Source organism: Narcine bancroftii, chromosome 2 (genome assembly GCF_036971445.1).
Source record: "Narcine bancroftii isolate sNarBan1 chromosome 2, sNarBan1.hap1, whole genome shotgun sequence".
Lineage (NCBI taxonomy): Eukaryota > Metazoa > Chordata > Chondrichthyes > Torpediniformes > Narcinidae > Narcine > Narcine bancroftii.
In genome coordinates, this window is record NC_091470.1 from 316583425 (window position 1) to 316605645 (window position 22221).

General features: G+C 39.4%; 1 protein-coding gene and 1 long non-coding RNA gene across 3 annotated transcripts in view; one reads left to right on the forward strand and one right to left on the reverse strand.

Annotated features, from left to right (window-relative positions):
* Positions 1–1705, reverse strand: part of lpin2 (lipin 2) — a 160138-nt gene extending 158433 nt beyond the window's left edge. The window contains exon 1 of the mRNA XM_069921744.1: positions 1382–1705. The gene's annotated coding sequence lies outside the window, so the exon portion shown is untranslated. The remainder of the gene's footprint in view (positions 1–1381) is intronic.
* On the forward strand, positions 1400–21676 carry LOC138755555 (uncharacterized). 2 transcript variants are annotated; one of them, XR_011352389.1, is made up of 4 exons: positions 1400–1753; positions 8862–8954; positions 9522–9631; positions 21391–21676. It is a non-coding gene; the product is annotated as an uncharacterized lncRNA (long non-coding RNA). The 2 variants fall into 2 exon arrangements; XR_011352388.1 differs by lacking the exon at positions 8862–8954.
* Positions 21677–22221: the final 545 nt, after the last annotated feature.

Genomic DNA, 22221 nt, shown 5'->3' on the forward strand with positions numbered 1-22221 from the left:
TTGTTCATGACCTGAGGGGCACGTTGTTCATGACCTGAGGGGCACGTTGTTCATGACCTGAGGGGCACGTTGTTCATGACCTGAGGGGCACGTTGTTCATGACCTGAGGGGCACGTTGTTCATGACCTGAGGGGCACGTTGTTCATGACCTGAGGGGCACGTTGTTCATGACCTGAGGGGCACGTTGTTCATGACCTGAGGGGCACGTTGTTCATGACCTGAGGGGCACGTTGTTCATGACCTGAGGGGCACGTTGTTCATGACCTGAGGGGCACGTTGTTCATGACCTGAGGGGCACGTTGTTCATGACCTGAGGGGCACGTTGTTCATGACCTGAGGGGCACGTTGTTCATGACCTGAGGGGCACGTTGTTCATGACCTGAGGGGCACGTTGTTCATGACCTGAGGGGCACGTTGTTCATGACCTGAGGGGCACGTTGTTCATGACCTGAGGGGCACGTTGTTCATGACCTGAGGGGCACGTTGTTCATGACCTGAGGGGCACGTTGTTCATGACCTTTGGGGCAAGTTGTTCATGGCCTTAGGGGCAAGTTGTTCATGACCTTAGGGGCAAGTTGTTCATGACCTTAGGGGCAAGTTGTTCATGACCTTAGGGGCAAGTTGTTCATGACCTTAGGGGCAAGTTGTTCATGACCTTAGGGGCAAATTGTTCATGACCTGAGGGGCACGTTGTTCATGACCTGAGGGGCACGTTGTTCATGACCTGAGGGGCACGTTGTTCATGACCTGAGGGGCACGTTGTTCATGACCTGAGGGGCACGTTGTTCATGACCTGAGGGGCACGTTGTTCATGGCCTGAGGGGCACGTTGTTCATGGCCTTTGGGGCAAGTTGTTCATGACCTTAGGGGCAAGTTGTTCATGACCTTAGGGGCAAGTTGTTCATGACCTTAGGAGCAAGTTGTTCATGACCTTACGGGTCCGTAATATAACATTTTCATTCGGGCCATGATTCAGGAATCGAAGCAACTGGAAAGTGGTCCAGACATGCTTGTCTTGTTTAAATAGAACAAGTACGGCAAGGTGCTGGTCCAATCATGAACTTAAACCAAAAGCCGAAGCTGCCACCTCCAGAAGGAGAGATGCAGTCCGCCAGAAGTACTGTGGGATGTTACAGAAGGACTAGTGTCCGGTGTTTATGGGTCCTACTGGCTGGGGGTTCTGCATCGATGAGGTGGCACCGAGGAGGAGACCAGCAACTCATCAATGCAGGTCTTTCACTTCAACCCGCTGGATTTCAACCCTGCAGCGAGGAAACAAACACCTCAAGTCCTGAGTGGCGCTGCCAGATGGAAGCGAGAGCGCGCGCGTGACGGGAACCGTTAACCAAGGGGCAGGAAATAACGAACGCTCGACCCTCACCTTTGTTGCGGCGCCGGCGTCAGGAAACGCAGAATATCCGTGTTTGTTCAGTCGCGCTGAACCGCCGAAGCGGAGGGACGAAGGAGCCACATTGACGGGCGGGCGGGCGAACGCTGGCGCTTCCTCTTCTCGTTGCGGTGGTGGCCGCGCGAGCCCGGCTCACGTGACCCCTTCCCCCCGCGAGCCGTTGCGCGCGCGCCGTTCCCACGCAGAAGGCTGCGGAAAGTAGCTCAGTCCCCACGAAAAGTCTTGCGGGCAGCTGGGATTGAAACGAAGAGCAGAACGCTGGCGAGACCCAGCAGGTCAAGCAGTGAGCGAGCTGGGAGGTGCGCTTCCACGGGCTCCATTACCACTCGCTCAAAGCACTACCTGGTCAGTAGTCATCTTTAGGGTGGCCATTTCAAACTTGCCAGGGTCAGGTTATAAGGGGGGGGGGGGGGGGGGGGGGGAGGGAGAGAGAGAGAGAGAGAGAAATGCCCCCCCTTGCACATGCGCACGAGAAGAAACCGAGCGGTGTGGAGGTGGTGTTTGGTCAGCCTGTCAGGAAGGGACGTGTAATTATTCACTGACCTGCAAGATTCACTTGTCTGGATCTTCTGCCCAAACCCCCACTTTGCCTTCCTGATTGACCAGGAGGGTTCACCCTTTCCTGTTCTTCGTATCTATCACCTGCCCTGAGAGCAACGTCCCAACTTCCGACAAATGCACAGGTTTCTGCATCGAGTCATGGTTTCGGGTTGGCCCTGGCTGTTTCGTGTTGGGTCTGTTTAGCAGGTCACTGTGCTTGTGTACTGATTACAACCATAGAATGCTACAGCCCTTCTATTCTGTGCCAACCATCATTCTGCTAGTCCCATTGACCGGATTCCCATTCCATGACCCTCCAGACCTCTCCCATCTAGGTATTCTTAAAATTTAAGATCAAACTCAGATTCACCACCTCGGATGGCAGCTTATTCCACACTCCCACCACTCTCTGAGTGAAGAACTTTCCCCTAATATTCCCCCAAAACCTTTCCCTTAAAACTATGACCAAATATTTATCTCCCCCAAACTAAGTGGAAAAAGCCTACTCGCATACACTCTGTCTGTACCTCTTGTAAACCTCTATCAAATCTCCCCTCATTGTTCAAAGGAAGAAAGTCCTAACCTGTTTAATCTTTCCCTGTAACTCAACTCCTGAAGACCCAGCAACATCCTAGTAAATATTTGCATTCTTTCAATCTTATTGATATCCTTCCTGTAGTTGGGCACCCAGAATTGCAAACAACAATCCACATTTGGCCTCACCAATGTCTTAAACAACTTCAACATAACATCTCAACTCCTATACTCAATGCTTTGATTTTAAAAGGCTATTTTTACAACCCTGTTTACCTGCGACACCACCTTCAGGGAATCGTGTATCTATATTACCAGATCTCTTTGCTCCTCCACACTCCTCAGTGGCCTACCATTTACTATGTATGTCCTACCTTGGTTTGCCCTTACAAAATGTAACACCTCACAGTTGTCTGTATTAAGGACAATCCGCCATCTTTGGTCCCATTCTCCCAATTGGTCCAGATCCCTCTGCAAGCTTTGAAAATCTTCCTCGCTGCCCATAATGCCTCCTATATTTGCAACATCAGCAAACTTGCTGATCCAATTTACTACATTATCATCAAGATCATTGATAGAGACAATAAACAACAATGCGTTAACAGATCCCTGAGGCACACCACTAGTCACAGGCCTCCAGTCTGAGAAACAACCATCCACTACCACTCTCTGTTTTCTCCCACACAGTCAATTTCAAATCCAGTTTACAACTGCTCCATGGATACCTAGTGTCTTAACGTTCTGAATTAACCTTCCATGTGGGACGTTGTCAAAGGCTTTATTAAAGTCCATGTAGACAACATCCACAGCCTTTCCTTCATCTACCTTCTTGGTAATATACTCGAAAAATTCTACAAGATTCGTTAAACGTGATCTACAACGCACAAACCCCTGCTGACTGTCCTTAATCAGCCCAATGGCTGTCCAAATACCTATATATCACTCAGAATAGCTTCCAATAATTTACCTCCAACTGATGTCAGGCTCACCAGCCTATAATTACCTGGTTTATTTTTGGAGCCTTTTTTAAACAATGGAACAACATGAGCTACCCTTCAATCTTCTGGCACCTCACCTGTGGCTTAAGGTCATTTTAAATATATCTGCCAGGGCCCTTGCAATTTCTACACTAGTCTTCCTCATGGTCTGAGGGAATATCATGTCAGTGCTGATATTATCTACCTTTATTTGCTATAAGGCAGCAAGCACCTCTTCCTCCTTAATCTCCATATGTTCCAAGACATATAGTCTTTCTTTCCTTATACACTATGCCAGTTTCCTGAGTAAATACTGATGCAAAAAAACTGTTTAATGTCTCCCCCCCCCCCCACCCACATAACATGAGGCTCCACACATAGTTGACCACTCTGATCCTCTAAAGGACCAATTTTGTTTCTTACTATCCTTTTAATCTTATTATACTTGTAGAAACCCTTTGGTTTCACATTATCTGTCAAAGCAACCTCGTGTCTTTGCCTTCTTGATTTCCGTCTTGAGTATTTTCTTGCATTTTTTGTACTCTTCAAGTACCTCATTAGCTCCTTGTTGCCTATTCTTGCTGTACACCTCCCTCTTCTTCTTAACCAGATCACCAATATCCCTTGAAAACCAGGGTTCCTTATGCCTGTTAACTTTTCCTTTAATCCTAACAGGAACATGCAATCACTCCACTCTCAAAATTTTGCCTGTGAAGGCCATCCACTTACTTATCACACCCTTGCCAGAAAACAACATATCCTGATCCACTCTTCTTAGATCCTTTCTCATTTCCATAAAATTTGTCTTCCTCCCATTTAGAATCCCAGCATGAGGTCCAGATTTCTCCTTTTCCATAAATAACTTGAAGCTAAGGATATTATGGTCACTGGACCCAAACTGTTTGCCAACACATACATCTGCCACCTGACCTCTCTTGTGGCCTAATAGGAGATCAAGTACCTTTCCTAAACACGTTTCACAAACTTCAAGCCATCCAGCCCTTTCACAGTATGTAAGTCCCAGTCAATATTTGGAAAGTTAAAATCTCCTACTATCACAACTTTCTGCTTCTTACGTCAATCTGCTATCTCTACAGATTTGCTTCTCCAATTCTCTCTGACTATTGGGTGGTGTGTAATACATCCCTATCAGTGTGGTTACACATTTCCAGTTCTCAATCCGCCTCTGTAGACAAACCCTCCTGGCTGTCCTAACTTTGCACAGCTGAAATATTTTCCCTGACTAGCAATACCACTCCTCCACCTTTCATCCCTCCCCCTCTATCACGTCTGAAGCAACGGAACCCAGAACGTTTAGCTGCCAGTCCTGTCCCTCCTGCCACCAAGTCTCACTCGTAGCAATAATGTCGAATCCCACATGTCAATCCATGCCTAAACTCGTCAGCCTTCTAACAATACTCCTTGCATTAAAATAAATACACCTGAGAACATTTCTATTGTTACGAGCCCAAAGGACCCCAAAACACAGCAGCAATAAAAATTCACCAAGACAAATGGTTACTTAAACAAAAGTTTCTTTTAATTATCTTTAAACATGAAAATAGAAAAAAAGTTTAACAAAAATTATTATTAACTTATCTAACTTAGCCTAACCTAATGCCCTTCTAATTCAAAGTGCATATGTGTGTAATGTGTGGTAAGTTTAGGAAAGTTCTTTGGTTCACAGTCCAATCTCACCTATCATTCTCGAAGTTCATTGGTTGCAAGTAATTCTTATACTGTGCACAGAATTTAACATGTATAAAGTTCATTAGTCTTTGGTGCTCAAAAAGTAAATGGTTATCACTCAGGAAGATTCTTGTAGGTTTTGTAGAGAGAGATGTGTTGTTCAACGACATCCACAACTGAGGTACTTCCCTCAGTGTCTTGCTGACGAAACTTACCCCCTTTCTTTCAGGTTACCACAGACTTCCTTTCTGTTTCAAATATTCCAAGAGATAGCCAGTCTTCTAGTCATTTTTCATTCTGGAGCTTCTATTTCAGTTCCAGTAAGCTTCACCTGCTTGTCATAGCTCTCTCTCTCTCTCTCTCTCTCTCTCTCTCTCTCTCTCTCACATACACACACACACACACACACACACACACACACACACACACACACACACACCCAGTCAGAGATTGCTTTCTTGCACTGCTTGCAAAAACCACCTGACCTTCTCAAACAATAGGAGTCTGTCTTCTGGTTCATCTGTTGTTTTTAGGTCATCAAGAACCCATCAGTGACCTCTTGTGGAACTGCTATAATGTCTCTGCTGTTGCTTTAAAGACAATAGTCCATTTAATCCACAGCATCAGTCCAATTAACACCTACCTGTGAAGTTTCCATAGGCATTCTTCAAAGTTTCTGTAAAGTCACTCTGGATATGAATTCTCCAGTATTTCAAATCTGTTTTAAAGTGTTTGTATGTAACCTACTCAAGTTTTTCCAATTTATTTCCCAAAAATATTTCTATATATTCTGTCACACTATCACGTATAAACCTTTGATTTCTGTCTATACATGCAGTCCTTGCATGACCTCTATCCTCCTCCTCCTCCTCCTCCTCCTCCTCCTCCTCCTCCTCCTCCTCCTCCTCCTCCTCCTCCTCCTCCTCCTCCTCCTCCTCCTCCTCCTCCTCCTCCTCCTCCTCCTCCTCCTCCTCCTCCTCACTAACTGCTCTAACATTCTGGTTCCCCTGCCCCTGCAAATCTAGGTTAAATCCATTAGGACAAAACTAACAAACCTACATGGAAGGATATTAATCCCCTTCCAGTTCAGATGCAATCTATCCTGTTCGTACAGATCCCACCTTCCCTGGGACAGAGCCCAGTGATTTAGAAACTTGAAGCCCTCCCTATCACACCATGTCTTCAGCCACATGATTTGATTGTTATAGATGGCTGCCTCCCTGTATCTCCTACAGTCCGTGGCCCTCCCGTGGCATCCCCTGGCCATTCTGATCTCCCTGCATACTAGTTTGACTCATCTCATCGGGGTTAGCAGGATTGAAATGTGGTCTGAGTTTTCAAGGTGGAACCAGGGGACAGTCTTTTAAGCTCCAGGGACATTTGTGTACACCCTACCTAGAAAGTTCTCTCTTCTGGTTGTAAAGTTGACGTGCTGTTGGAACTCTGGCAGGGCCATTTTCGGGAAAGCATTGTTTTTTTAATTTTTAATTTTTAAAACTTTTTCACACTATGAACCATATTAATCAAAATACACACAAACATTTCCCTCTTGAATATACATAGTGTCATTTTTTCTTTTTTTCCTCCCTCCCTTCCCTCGCTCCTTCCCACCCCCCCTCCAAACCCATTAAACGTTCAACATATACAATACAATAAACCCATTAAACAATGTCATCACACAATGAAAATAAACAAGAAAATTATGTCATCTACTTTTACACACTGGGTCAGTTCATTTTGTCTTCTCATTCTATCATTTTAGGGGGTGGAGGTCTGCGGTAGGCCCTCTCTGTTGTGTTCCATGTACAGTTCCCAAATTTGTTCAAATAATGTGACTTTATTTTTTAAATTATATGTTTTTTTTCCAATGGAATACATTTATTCATTTCCATGTACCATTGCTGTACTCTCAGGTTCTCTTCTGATTTCCAAGTTGACATTATACATTTTTTTGCTACCAGTAAGGCTATCATAATAAATCTTTTTTGCGCTTCATCCAGTTTAAGGCCTAATTCTTTACTTCTTATATTACTAAAAAGAAAGATCTCTGGATTTTTTGGTATGTTACTTTTTGTGATTTTATTTAATATCTGATTTAGATCTTCCCAAAATTTTTTCACTTTATCACATGCCCGAATTGCATATACTGTTGTTCCCATTTCCTTCTTACAGTGAAACCATCTATCTGATACTGTTAGATCCCATTTATTTAACTTTTGGGGCGTGATAAATAGTCTGTGTAACCAATTATATTGTATCATGTGTAACCTCATATTTATTATGTATATCATAATTCCAGAGCATAGCTTTTCCCATATTTCATTTTTTATCTTTATGTTTAGATCTTGTTCCCACTTTTGTTTGGGTTTATAGCTTATTTCATCAATTACTTTCTCTTGCAGCTTGATGTACATGTTTGTTATAAATCTTTTAATTATCATTGTGACTGTAATCACATATTCAAAGCTGCTTCCTTCTGGTAATCTCAGTCTGCTTGTACTTGATCAGTAGGTTTTCAGTTGGTGGTATGCAAACATTGTACCGTGAGTTATTCCATATTTGTACTTCATTTGTTCAAATGATAATAAATTATTTCCCAAAAAACAATTTTCTATTCTTTTAATTCCTTTTCTCTCCCATTCTTCAAAGGAAACGTTATCTATTGTGAAAGGGATTAGTTGATTTTGTGTCAATAATAATTTTGGTAGTTGGTAATTTGTTTTATTCCTTTCTACGTGAATCTTCTTCCAAATGTTGAGCAGATGGTGCAGTACTGGTGAACTTCTATATTGCATCAGTTTTTCATCCCACTTATAAAGTATATGTTCTCCCCTATTTTATCTAGCTCTATCTTGGTCCAATCTGGTTTTTCCCTTGTTTGATAAAAATCTGATAGATATCTTAATTGTGCTGCTCTGTAATAATTTTTAAAGTTTGGTAGCTGCAAACCACCTTGTTTGTACCATTCTGTTAATTTATCTAGTGCTATCCTCGGTTTCCCCCCTTTCCATAAGAATTTCCTTATTATTCTCTTTAGTTCATTGAAGAATTTCTCTGTTAAGGGAATTGGTAATGATTGAAATAGGTATTGTATCCTTGGGAAGATATTCATTTTAATGCAATTTACCCTTCCTATCAGTGTTAAAACGTACTTTGAAACTTTGAAATAAATACAGAATCAGTGAAAGACAAATTTATATTATGGGATGCAATGAAAGCCTTCGTCAGAGGGCAGATAATAAGTTATGTAACTAAGATTAAAAAGGACTACAATGGGGAAATAGAACAGCTGAAAAGGGAAATAGTAAGTACAGAAAAAGACCTAGCAACAAGGGAAGATACAACAAAAAGAGAATTGGCGGACAAAAAAATAAAATACGAAACACTACAAACGTATAAGGTGGAGAAGAACATAATGAAAATAAAGCAGAAGTATTATGAGCTAGGAGAAAAAATGCACAAAATACTAGCTTGGCAGCTTAAAACAGAACAAGCAAAAAGAATTGTATTGGCATCAATGAAAAAGGACAAACAAATTACATATAACTCAACAGAGATTAATGAAAACTTTACGGAATTCTACGAGCAATTATACCGAACTGGGAAAGAATTGTTGAAGTCATCAGTAATGATCATACAACTATCTGGGTGTGTTGCTTGTGTTTCACACATGGCCCTGTAAAGTTATTTTATTGCATCTCTCTCATTTGCAGAAGGAAAAACATAGACTTCTGTGGTCAGGGTGGCTGTGAATTCCCTGGGCAGGTAGAAAGGCCTGTGCCTAACCATTAAGATCTCTATCTCTGGTGAGCAGTGAGCCTTTACTACAGAGACATCAGTACACCAGTCCTTATTAATGCAAATGTATAGCCCCACTCTGCAGTCTTGCCAGAAACAGCTGCATTTCTATCAAAGTATTTATGTATGTAATAATAAACTCTCATTACTTTATAATGGAAACATCTACACATCTACCATGTCATACCTCCTAAGTATTTTATAAGTTTCAATATAATAAGATAAAAAATAGGGGTACAAAGTGGTGTATCTGGTCGAGCTGCTATCTCACAGCTACAGTGACCCATGTTCACTTCTGATCCTCAATAAGTGGATGAATGAAACATTAATGTAATATACATGTAAAATTACTGATGCAATCAATGCTATGTAAAACATACCAAAGGTAATTAAGATGCTTAAGACATCACAAAGAGAAAAAAGACAATAAATATAAACGGAAATGGAAAAACACCAAATATTTGGCCATTAGTACAGATAGATCTTTTGTGGTCTTGTAGTCATATTATGGTTTGAATGATATAGGAAGTTCATGTTACTAATTGCTGTTGGAAAAAACCTGTTTGTCAATCTAGAGGCTGGACTTCAAGCTTCTGCATTTTCTGCCTGAAGGTAACAGTGAAAAGAGATGTTTGCTACCTTCTTTGCAACAGCACCTCAGACAGAGGTCTTCAATGGATGGGAGGTTGGTGCCCGCAATGGACTTGGCTGTGCCTGTCGTTTTTTGTTCTTTTTGTAACCTTCAAAGGTGTAATGTATTTGTGAGATGCTGAATATCCTCAAACTCCTTTGAAAGCAGAGACATTGATATGCCTTCTTCATGGTTGTCTCAGCTGCATGATCCCTCAACTTCCCCTTTCTAAAATCCATATTATCTCCACCCTAAATCCATTATTACCCATTATTCAGTCAACAATAATGGTGGTGTCAATGAATGTACATATTGTGCTGGTGCTGAACTTGGCCACACAGTCCTAAGTACAAAGACTAAGCATGTAGCCTTGAGGTGCCCCATGTTAATGGTCAGCAAGGACAAGGTGGTGTTGCCAATCTGCACTAATTGAGGTTTGTTGATTAGGAAGTTAGGGATCCAGTTGTAAAATGAGGGATCAGAGACTAGATCCCTGGAAATCCCAATTGTTTAGCACTTTGGTCACCATGTGATGTTGTAATTTCCACTCATTGAGTCCCTAGTTCTCATGATCTCTTCTTATTCACCAGATTTGCAGTTCTTGCACTCCCTTCTACTCACCGAGTCCCTGGTTCTCATGCTCCCTTCTTGTTCACCAGGTGCCAAATTCCAACATTAGTTGACCACTTATTGCTAATTAATTTGTCCTTTCTACCTTTATTCAAATTCTTTGGGCTGAAACTAAATCTCATAATTATTTAATTCTATAGTCCACTTTTTCCTTTATAAGGCTATTAATTAACCTGTTTCATTGCACATTATTAGATATAAAGGGTTCATTGAAATAACAATCTACCAAACTATCCTGAATACATTCCATGATTTTTTTCCCCATTTATTACCACAAATTTGTTATGTTGCATTTGCATGAAGATTATGGTAGCTGTTACAGGCCCCTCTAATTTTATAATTATCTTGCATGAAACAAGCATTATTTGAAGATGGATACAAGTTTTAAAAGCAAAATGTTGGTGGACATGAAATATTTTAAGTCACTGGATATATTCATTTTGTTAATTTGTTTAGTTCTTGTGCAGAACACTATAATCTGCACCAAGGATTTACGGAGGAGAACCAGGATGAAGGTTAAGTATCAGAGGATAAGAAGAAAGGGGAAGGATGTAATGGAATGATTTGGGTATAATCAAATTTGTGATTTTAAAAAACTGTAAATAGGATAAACAGGTAAATTAAGAGAAAAAGAGTCTTGGCACACCTAAAAAAGATGCAGGCAGATATAATGTTTTACAGGAGACCCACCTGACAAAGCAAGAGCATTTAAAGTTAAAGAGGGGGTGGGTGGGCCAGGTGACAATGTCCCCCTTCAATTCCAGAGCCAGGGAAGTGGCTATCTTGATAGGGAAGAATGTTCCATTGATGGTTAGGGAAATGGTTGCTGACTTGGTGGGGAGATTCGTGATGATATATTGTCAAATATACTTGGAACCATGGTCACTTATGAATATTTATGAGCTGAACTTCAATGATGAAGAATTCATACAGGACATATTCTTGAAAATATCCAAGGGTGGGAGAATGTTTTGATTTGGAGGAGACTTTAATTTTTATCTGGATCCAGTCATGGGCATATCAGTGAAGAAGGTAACAAGGGCCAGGGTGGTTAACTCTACCCTAGCCTTTATCAACCAGCTAAATCTTATAGATGTCTGGAGAAGGTGGAATCAGAAAGAAAGGGATTACTCCTTTTACTCAAGACAACATGATTACTACACTAGAATTGATTTATTTTTGACATCAGCCCAATTGGAGGGTAGGATAGTGCAGACTGATTGCACAGCTTGACTACTGTCTGGCCATTCACTCTTGATGCTTTCCATTACAATGCCAGATAAGCAGGACTTGATAAATATTTTGCTATTGGGAAGACCGGAATTTTGTAGCTTTGTTAGAGCTCAGATAGAGCTATTCTGTGAGATGAGCTGCCCCTCTACTGAGGATAACTTCATAATATGGGACACATTTAAGGCTTATTTAAGGGGCCAGATAATTTGTAGTACCAAGAGCATTAAAAAGGGGTACATGAAGGAGGTTAACGCTTTAGAAAAGGCAATAGCACAACTGGAAAAGGACAATCAAAGAGTGGGCATAGAAGAAAAATAAAGGAATTTGATGAATAAAAAGCTCAAATATAATATGTTATTAACATACAAGACAGAAATGTTGATTTGAAGATCTAGACAGCAGTATTATGAGCTAGGGGAGAGGGTGCACAAGTCTTGTCCTGGCAGATGAGGGCAATCAATGCTACTCAGACAGGGGAATGCAAGGTCTCATATAAACCAAAAAAACACAAAACATTTGGAAGGTTTTATAAGGAATTGTATAAATCTGAGTCAGGGGGTGATCCTACCAAAATAGATGATTTCTTGTTTTCATTGGAACTACCAAATTTGGATCAGGAAGAGTGAGTGGGGCTGAGTTCCCCTTTCTCTAAAGATGAGAGAGCATGGACCCTGAGTTCTATGCAGGCTGGTAAATCACAGGGTTTGCCCACTGGATTTTATAAAGAGTTCAAAGATCTATTAATGCCCTTTCATTAGAAGGTGATGGATCAGGCGGCAGAGATGCATACCCACCTGGAGTCTTTCTCCACAGCAATCATCATGGTGATTCCAAAAAAGGCAGTGACCCATTGAATCCTGCCTCATATAGACCCATCTCATTACTGAATACAGATTATAAAATCATTGCAGAAACACTGGCCAATAGGTTGGCAAAATATTTGGTGAAACTAGCAAATCCAGACCAAACTGGATTTGTAGAAAGGAGACAGTGTGCAAACAACATAGCTAGATTGCTTAATATAGTACATCTGGCACAGTTGGGGGTGGATTCAGGAGTGGCCATAGCTTTGGATGTGGAAAAGGCCCTTGACAGATTGGAATGGGATTTTTTGTTCGAGGTACTGGAGAAATTTGGATTGGGTCAAACATTTATTAACTGGGTGAGGACGCTTTATTGTAAACCCCAAGTAAAAATTATTGCAAATGGGTATTTGTCTCTAGTGTTTCCCTTGAGCAGGTCCAGTAGGCAGGGTTGTCCATTGTCTCCAATGCTGATCATACGGCAATTGAGCCACTGGTGGAAGCCATTCAGCAGAATCCAGACATAAAGGGATCTGGGTAGGTCAGGTGGAAGACCTTTTCGCTGATGATATGTTAGTATATTTGACAAACCCCAGGGTTCATTGGCCAGGCTGAGGACCACACTGAAGGATTATGGGAAGGTCTCAGGGTATAAAGTAAATCTGGACAAAAGTGAGATTATTTCAAAGAAAATGGATAACTCCATACTAAAGCATGTACTTCAAATGTGGCAAAGAATAAATCAATGTATTGGACTGAAGGTGGGGTTATCTCCCAAAACGCTTTTGACTCAGAACCAGTTAAAACCTTGACTCTGGGTAATAAAATCCTGGACACCTGGTGCCAGAAGGGGATCAGTGTATCGAGGATTATTACAAGCAAAGGCAGCTTGTCATTCGAGCAGTTGAACAGATACAATTTGTCCAATAGAACATTCTTCTCCTATCTGCAAATAAGATCTTTCTTAAGGGAAAAATTGGGAGCATCTATGACCCTGCCTAGATGTAGTAATGTGGAGATTCTAATTTAACAGGGGAAAGTGTGTAAATTTATCTTAAAGATGTATTACATATTTCAAAGTGAGGGCCTGAAGCCACTTACACAGGTCAAGGGAGAGATGAGAGTCAGACCTGGGCATAACAATCAATGAAGAGAGGTAGCAAGACGTGTGTCTGGACAGGTCTTGCCACCACTGGAGTCATCATTGCCAGATCCAGGATGGTGCAATACAATTTCTTGCACCAGCTGTACCTCACACCACAAAAATTACATAAATCAAAACCAGAAATTTCAGGACGTGTGTGGTATGGAGGTTAGAACTTCTGTCCACTCCACCTGGCTATGTACAAAGGTAAGATCATTCTAGGAAGACCTGGGGGATATTCTTAAAAAAAATTACTAAAGTGGATTTTCCACTGGATCCGGAAGTGTACCTTCTGGGAGACCGGGAATGTGAGTTTTCGAATACCAAATATCAAATTTTGTTCGTGAAGGTTGCCTTGGTGGTTGCCAGGAAGTGTATAGTGGTTTCGTGGAAGTGCAACTAAATACCACGTGATTGAAGGTGGAAATGCAGAGTTGATTTCACCTGGATAAAATCACGTACAATCTAAGATGTGGAAACCTTACTTGAAATATATTGGCACTCAGATTGATTAGTTCACCCTCCACAACCACCCCTTCAAAATAGGAGTACTGTAGCAATCTGTCCCAGGAGTGAAATTAATATGATCAAAGAAGTGGGACATGACATAGGCAATGTGTTTTATTTTGAGTTTTTTTTTACTTTCTTTCTAATTTAATCTAATTTAATTGTATCAATGTAATTTAATTAACTGTTCTTTTGATTGTACGAGGGTGGGGAGGTGGGAGGGGGTATAAATATGTTATATGAATGTTAAAAAAAGATTATTTGGTTTGTTTGAATTTTACAAGTCTATGAAAATTAAAATAAAATATTCAAAGTCACTGGATATAAAGGGATGTGGCAGGAGAACAATGCTTGAGCACATTTAGGGAAGATGGGAGCCCACTAGCTATGATCATTGATGATCATTTCATTAGTAGATGAGTTACAGCATTAGTGATGTTATGAAGGCTTAAATGCAGTATGGTTGTGAAGGGGCTAGTGCAAGGTGGTAAATCAGCTTAGACATGGAGGACACTTATCATGATTTCTATAAGGTCTTTGGTGTCACCGAGTTTGAAACTTGATTCTAAGAAAGATGGACACAGATTTGATGGTTTTTTTTTGCAAGGGCTGATTTAAAAGAGAACAAGTTAGAAGTGGAATCATTTACATTGCCTTAGAACAAGAATCCCAGTAAGAAATGTTTTAGGTCAGTGAGAACAGATGGTGAATAAAATGGATAGGTATGTTTGAGAATAGAATGAAGGAACATAAAAGAAAATGAGAATGAGAGAAGTTCAAAATGGGAACAGAAGGGGTGTTTGGTGAATTCTTAGATTTATGGGCATAACATTGGTGTGGATGAAACATGGACCTCTAATTGGATTGCCTAACATTTTGATGATTAAGAAATCTATGCCCACCATAACTTGTTTTGAAAGGAGAATTTAAGGAGTCAGTTGTTAATTGAGTAAAGAAGTCAATAACCCAGTAGCGTCGAGTAACAGATCTATTTTGGACCATCCTGAGTAAGAATCAATTAGTACCAAGAATTGCTGACTTAACCATTCAAAATTGTCCATTGTCACAGTTAACCAGGGTAGGTCAGGCACTGGTGAAGCTGCAGTGGCTCCTTCTGCTGGTATGGCTTAGTGCTGTTGCTCACTGAGCAAACTTATACTTCTTGATGAATGTTTTCGGTCATACCTGGCCAAAAAACTATGTCTCTCACCTTTGATTTGTTGCCTCCGCACCCAGATGCTCTCTGTGCAGGATGCCAATGTATATATGTTTTGCAGTGAACTCAGGATTACTGCTCTCTGGCCATTCATTGTGATTCTTTCATCAATGTAGCTCGTCACGGAATGGGAAGTAAGGTTGTACTTCTGGTGGCAGGCTGCACTGCTTATGCGGCCAGCCACCCCTGATAAAAGTACCTAGGGTCCTTAAAGTGGCTTTTTTAGTCGTGTATCTTTTTAGTTCTTCCATCCGGGATGAGGAAATGTACATGATCATCATTATGTCAAAAGTATCCTCTTACTTGACCTGTTGGACTTAGCATTTTCTGGGAACACGGGATAGAACATCGGCTAGGTGCAACTCCTTTCCACACTTGTATACCAAAGTGATGTTGTACTTCTGAAGTCTGAGCATCATTCTTTGCAACCTGTCTGGTGCTGCGTATATCGGCTTCTTCAATAATCGTGACCAGGGGTAGGTGGTTAAACTCTATGGTCAATGGTCTACCATAGATATAGTTGTTGAACTTCGAACAGATAAAAACCACTGCCAATAATTCCTTTTCAATCGGTGCGTACCTGGTTTCTGTGTCAGTGAGTGGCCTTAATGTATAGGCCACAGGTGTTCCAATTTGCAGGCATGTTGAACCTAGGAATATTGCAATGCGTCACAGGTCTGCAGCACTGTTCATCATATGACAAAATTGGTGGGTGTGACATATGCCTCTTTAAAGCATTGAATGCATTCAGTTGCTGCTCATGCCATGACCACGCAATATCTTTATGCGTTAGCTGTTGTAGTGGAGCTATGAGTTCGCTTGAGTTCAGGTAGTTAACCATACCAAGAAATCTTTGTAGGGCTGTTATATCTGCTAGCACTAGCATCTCACTTGCCTTGGTTTTCCAGGGTTCTGCCTTCCAGCTTTTGCTAGTAAACACATGACCTATGTACCTGACCTGATTCAGCTAGAATTTGAACTTCTGGGGCTTGAGCCTAAGGTTCACTTTCCTGGCTCATTTAATTATCTCCTTTAAATTTGCATCATGTTCCTCTAAATTATTGCCACCCATAAGTATGTCATCGACTATGATGGCACAGGGGTACCCAGGAAAAATTTGCTCCATGTATCTCCAGAATACTTTGCTGGCTGAATTGCTCCAAAATGGCATCCGCAGAAATCTGTATCAACCAAACCCAGAGATTAATGTGGTCAGTAGTGACAATTTGTAGTCAAGGTGATCTGCCAGAAGGAGTTTTTGCGTTGAGAATTGAGAATACAGTAGCCCCAGCCACTTGTGCCACAACCTCCTCCATGGTACGCATTGGATGGTGCTGTCTCTTCAGGGTTGTATTGAGGTCTCACGGATTTATACTTATCCAGATCTCTTGTCCATTTTTCTCCTTGGCAGCCACCATGGAGGACACCCATTTGGTCGGCTCAGAGACCGGTGTAATCATACCCAAGTCTTGCATACTGTCCAGCTCGGCCTTGATCTTGACTTTCATTGCCACTGGTATACTGTGTACTGGACACATCATGGGTCTCACTTCTGGGTCAAGCCGCATGGAATACGTTCCTGGCAACTTTCCCAGTTCGTCTGCGAAAAGGTCACCATATTCTGAAAAAATTCTCTAGGACAAATCATCTTCGGAGGGGCTTATTTAGAGTACTTCTCTGCTAAAAAAAGACCAGTCCTATGTCCATGCATGCACTCAGGCCCAACAGAGTCATAAGATCTTCGTGGACTACAAAGAACATTAGTAAGTGTAACTGTCCCTGTATGTAGCACTGCAGCTGCACCATGCTGTTGGTTTTGATCCTGCTGCCTCCATATGCCACTAGGCTCATTGACCTGATCCATGGCTCAATCTGTTCCGTTTTCCTCAGCCAACTGAACGTCTTCTGCAACGTGACGATGCACTTTGCTCTTGTGTCGACCTTAATTTCTGCCATCTTGCCATTGACTTTCATAATCTCGAAGGCTTTGTTGTTTCCTCTGATGAGTTCCCTGCCGTCCACAGAGTCAGCCCATCAACATAGTACTCATCATCTGGGTTGCTTTCCCCTTGCTCCGGCTCTAGCTGGTCAATCATCCTCTTAGTTCTGGGCCTAGTGTTGGTTTGCTGCCTAGCTCTGCAGCATCTGCTGAAATGGTTCTATTTTCTGAAGGCTCTACACTGCTGCCCGAACGCTGGGCACATTTCTTATCTTGCCACGTGGTAGCCTCCGCAATTGCTGCACTCTGCCCTGGATGAGAATGTGGCATGACTTGGCTGGCTTTTCCTCCTGACCGCCACTATTGTCTGTTCACAGGTGCCGCCTGGACTGCGTCAACATTGGTTGCATGTTGCTGTGGAGGGATTAACTCCCTGCTATCTCCTCCATAGTCTCGTAAGCCAAACAAGTAAAAATGGCCTTTGCTAGCATTAAGACATTGTCGCACAGAAATGCCTTTCTCATATTGTTGTCACGAATGCCGCAGACCATCCTGTCTTTAATTAATTCTTCACAGAGCATTCCAAAGTTACAGGTCTTTGTCCTGATTTTCAAATCGCTGATGTATAAGTTAATTGACTCACCAGGCTTTTGGGCTCCAGTGTTAAACTTGTGTCTCTCCATCGTTATGTTACACTGTGGGTTGCACATTTCCCTGAATTTTTCATTTTAGACACTCAGGGTCCTCTCTTGACTCAGCTGGGCTGGTAATGAGTTCCCCTTCTCACATGAATGACCTCTCCCTTTCGTTGGCTTCTGGGCCCACCAAATTAAATAAAATATATGCTCTGGTGCAGGCAGGCTTGTCGCTGTGTGCTGCCACAATAAATATGTCGCACTCTTGCTCAAAAATATGCCAGTTAAATATGATTTAATTGATTATAAGAACAAATTGTATTATGTGGTATATTATACTTATCTTTCAATTGATCAAAATTTTTTAAAAATCAGATTCCAAAAAAAATCCCTTATTTTTTTATTCCACAATTATACCAAACATCAAAATAATGATTATTAAACAACATAATTTTACCCAACGGATAATTCTTCATTCCTCTTTCTCCATGTTCTCCATTCTATACTTTGAGTATATGCTTCAAACTTTCTGGATCTGATTTTCCTTTTAATAATCCCTCATGTCATTTATAAAATATGTGTTCAGAATTACTTTCTCCTATTTTACTTATTTTTCAACAGTCTGATAACAAGAGACAAAAAATCTAAGTTGAGCTGCTTTATAATAATTTTTTTAATTAGGTAGTCGAAGTCCCGCTTGATCAAATTTCCATGTTAATTTTTCAAATGCCATCCGAGGCATTTTATCCCTCCAAATAAATCTTTTTACACTTTAATTAAATCCTTACAAAACATTATTGGTACAAAAATGGGTAAAGATTGTATTCTAGGAAAGATATTCATCTTCACACAATTAATCCTTCCTATTAAATAAATTGTCAAATCTTTCCATCTTACTATATCTTCTTTGATTTTCATCAGTAAAGGTATGTAGTTTAAATTAAATAAATTATTTAAATTCTTAACAACATCAATTCTTAAATATTTAATTTCACCAATCTGCCATTTAAATTTTGTCCTTTTCTTAACTTAAACATAGTGTGTCTCGATCATTGGCATCATTTCACTTTTATCAATATTTACTTTGTAACCTGATACTAATCCATACTCTGCCAATCAATCATTTACTTTTTGTAATGAGCTTTCAGTGTTTGTAAGATATAATATTACATCATCTGCAAAAAGACTAATTTTATGTTCTTTATCATGTATCTTAAAGCCCTCAATCTCATTATCACTTCTAATTACTTCAGCTAAAGGTTCTATAGCTAATGCAAATTTTAAAAAAAGGAGATAATGGACATTCTTGTCTAGATGATCTTTCTAACAAAAACGATTTTGATATTTGCCTATTTGTAATCACCTTAGCTTTTGGAGAATTATATAATGCTCTTATCCAGTTTATAAAATTTGTCCGAATTCCAAAAACCTTCAGTACTTTAAATAAATAATCCCATTCTAATTTATCAAATGCCTTTTCTGCATCTAAAGCTAAAGCCACTGATGGTATTTTTCTTTTCTGAGCCATATCTATTAAACTTAAAAATCTAATAATATTAACTGCTGATCTATTTTTGATAAAAACTGTTTGATCCATGTTAATCAATTTAGGTAAACATTTAGCTAATCTATTAGCTATTAGTTTGGACAAAATTTTGTAATCACTATTCAATAGTGAAATTGGTCTATATGAAGATGGAAGCAAAGGGTCCTTTCCTTTTGTGGAATAACTGTTATTAACACAATTTTAAGCAACTCAGGTAAGTCCCAAAGATCTTCCATTTGATCTAACAACCCCATAAATATTGGAATGAATAAATTCTTTATAAAACTCCGAAGAGAAACCATCCTCCTTTGGAGCCTTATTGTTTGGTAAAGACATCAATATATCATATAATTCTGTAACTGTAAATGGATTTGTTAATTATGTCTTCTCTTCTATGCTTAAATATGGTAAAGTAATTTTGGACAAATATTCGCCTATTTTATCCTGATCCTTCAAAGATTCTGATTTATAGAATTTCATAAATACATAATTAATATCTCATGTTTTGTAAATAAGATGACCTGAATCTTATTTTACAGCTATTATTGTTCTCAATACTTGTTCATTCTTTAATTGCCATGCTAAAACTTTTTGTTCTCTCTCTCCCAATTCATAATATTTTTGTCGGGTTTGTTTAATATTCCTCTCTACTCTATATATTTTCATTGTATTAAGCTTCAGTTTCTTAAATCCAATATTTTCTTTTGTTCATCATTCCCTCAATTTTGCAATTCTTTTTCTATCTTTATTATATCCTTATCCAAAGAATTAACTTCAGACATATATTCTTTTTTAACCTTGGTCGTATAACTTATTATTTGTCCTCTTAAATAAGCCTTTAAAGAATTCCATACCACTAACTTATTAGTTACAGAATGTTCATTCAGGTCCATAAAAAGTTTTATCTGTTGCCTTATAAAGTCACAAAAATCTTTCCTTTTCAGCAATGCTGCATTAAACTTTCATCTATACCTATATTAAATCATATTTAAAAAGAAAATTAGGAAGAAATTTTAAATTACTAGAACAAAGTCCATTTGAAATCTAATAAAAGATAAGTTTATTGAAAGATTTATTACTAATATGTATATCAAATTACAAGAGACTATTCAGAAAAAGGATTTATTCAAATCCAAATCCAAATGGGAAAAAGATTTAAATATACAGATTCAAGAAGTATGGTCAAAATTATGCTATGAAAATGTAAATAATACATTTAATGTTAGATATCAAATGGTACAATTTAATTTTTTACATCAATAATGCTCCATACTAATTACCTGCACTTCATTCGAATTGTACTGATCAATGTTTTAGATGTAATAAAGAAGTAGGTTCTTTCCTGCATGCAGTCTGGCAATATGAAAAAGTAGATAAGTTTTGGAAGGATATAAGTATTTTATTGGGACGAGTTTTGAAGACACACATTTTGAAGGATCCCAGAGTATTTTTATTGGGAGATATTTCTCAATTGAAGTTAGATACTTTTCAAAAGAAGTTTTTTTAAGTATAGCAATAGGAAAGAAATCTATAGATGTAGCTTGGAAAACTGGTGATATTGTGGGGTTGAATAGATGGCGAATGGAATTATTAGATTGTATACCATTAGAGAGAAAAATGTACAATTTATTAAATAAACTAGAAAAATTTGATAAGATTTAGAAACCCTACATGGATTTTATTGCTACGAGTTTACCTGCAGCATCCACCATGCCCCCATCCAGCCCACCATAATTAGTTATGGTTTAAGATTGTTATGTAAATTGCAATTAATTAATTAAAAGATACAGGTTTATTAGACAGGCTTTTTCTTTTCTTTTTTTCTCTATTTTTTTGGGGAGGGAGGGGGTGGGTGGGGGGGGAAGAAAATAATAAAAACTATTACTTTTGTATCATAATTTTTATTATTTTTATGTTATGGATAAATATTGTATATGTTTTGATGCAAATGGAAAATAATTAAAAAAAATATATATGCCAGTTCTCAGCTACATTGCCCTTGAACATAAATGGGTCAGGCTGTCAAAAACAGCCGCCATTATGGTGACTGTTGCAACATTGAAACGTGGTGTTGGTTACTCACTTTTGGCTATTTGGAAAGCCTCAGGCTTAGGACGCTTGTGATCCCACTTCTGACATCGTGTTTGTTATTGTGTGCAGAATAACAAGATGACTACTGAAAGTAACATTAAGAAAACTGCACTTGACTGCGGAAATGAACAACTTTATAACTATGGAAAAAAATCACATAATTTAAAGAATAAATATGACACTTTTGTAAAAATCTGGCAGCCATACCTGAAGCATATATGGGCCCAAATACAGTAATTAAAAAAAGGACTATAAATGTTACCATTATACATATCTAAATGTAATTTCCCCAATTATATTCTATATATTTTAAAAATATGTAAGCTGTGACGGTGTACAGATCTGTATGTATAGAAAGGGGGAGGGAGGGAGGGACTGTTTAGTTTTTGTTATTTGTTGTTGTTTGTAAGAAAAGTTTAATATATTGTGATATTGAAGATTTTATTATGTATATTTATGGTAAAAATCAAAAATAAAATATTAAAATGAACCATGGCTTTGTACATGGTAGGTTATGTTTAACCATTCTTATAGAGTTTTTCAAAGAGGTTACCAGGAAAGATGATGAAGGAAAGTCTGTGGATGTTGTCTACATAGACTTTAGTAAGGCCTTTGACAAGGTCCCACATGGGATGTTAATCAGGAAGGTTCAGCTATTAGGCATTCATGGTGAAGTAATGAATTGGATTTTATAATGGCTGGATAGAAGTAGCTAGAGAGTAGTGGTGGATAATTGCTTCTCAGACTGGAGGCCTGTGACTAGTGGTGTGCTTCAGGGATCAGTGCTGGGACCATTGTTGCTTGTCATCTTTATCAGTGATCTGGATGATAATGTGGTAAATTAGATCAGCAAGTTTGCAGATTACACTAAAATTGGAGCCATTGTGGACAGCGAAGAAG